Raw genomic sequence first — 234 nt, 5'->3', positions numbered from 1 at the left:
TTTCCGTTTCCTCTTGTTTAAAACCCCCTTGCTTCTCCCATTACCTCACCCACTCTCAGATCACAGCCTCTTAAACGGTTAGGTCTCTATTCGCTCTAAACCTGTGCCTTTGAACAACAAAACCAAAGGGGTACTTTCACAAAAAAATTTAATTGACTTTAAGTGATTCTCCCTTTAAGTTCTGGGATTACCACTTCAGTGTCGTGTACCCCTTTTAATTTCGTCTTCGTGTTA

This window comes from Penaeus monodon, chromosome 31 (assembly GCF_015228065.2).
Source record: "Penaeus monodon isolate SGIC_2016 chromosome 31, NSTDA_Pmon_1, whole genome shotgun sequence".
NCBI classification, from domain to species: domain Eukaryota; kingdom Metazoa; phylum Arthropoda; class Malacostraca; order Decapoda; family Penaeidae; genus Penaeus; species Penaeus monodon.
The sequence above is the reverse complement of the archived record's forward strand: the minus strand, read 5'-3'. Positions refer to the sequence as shown.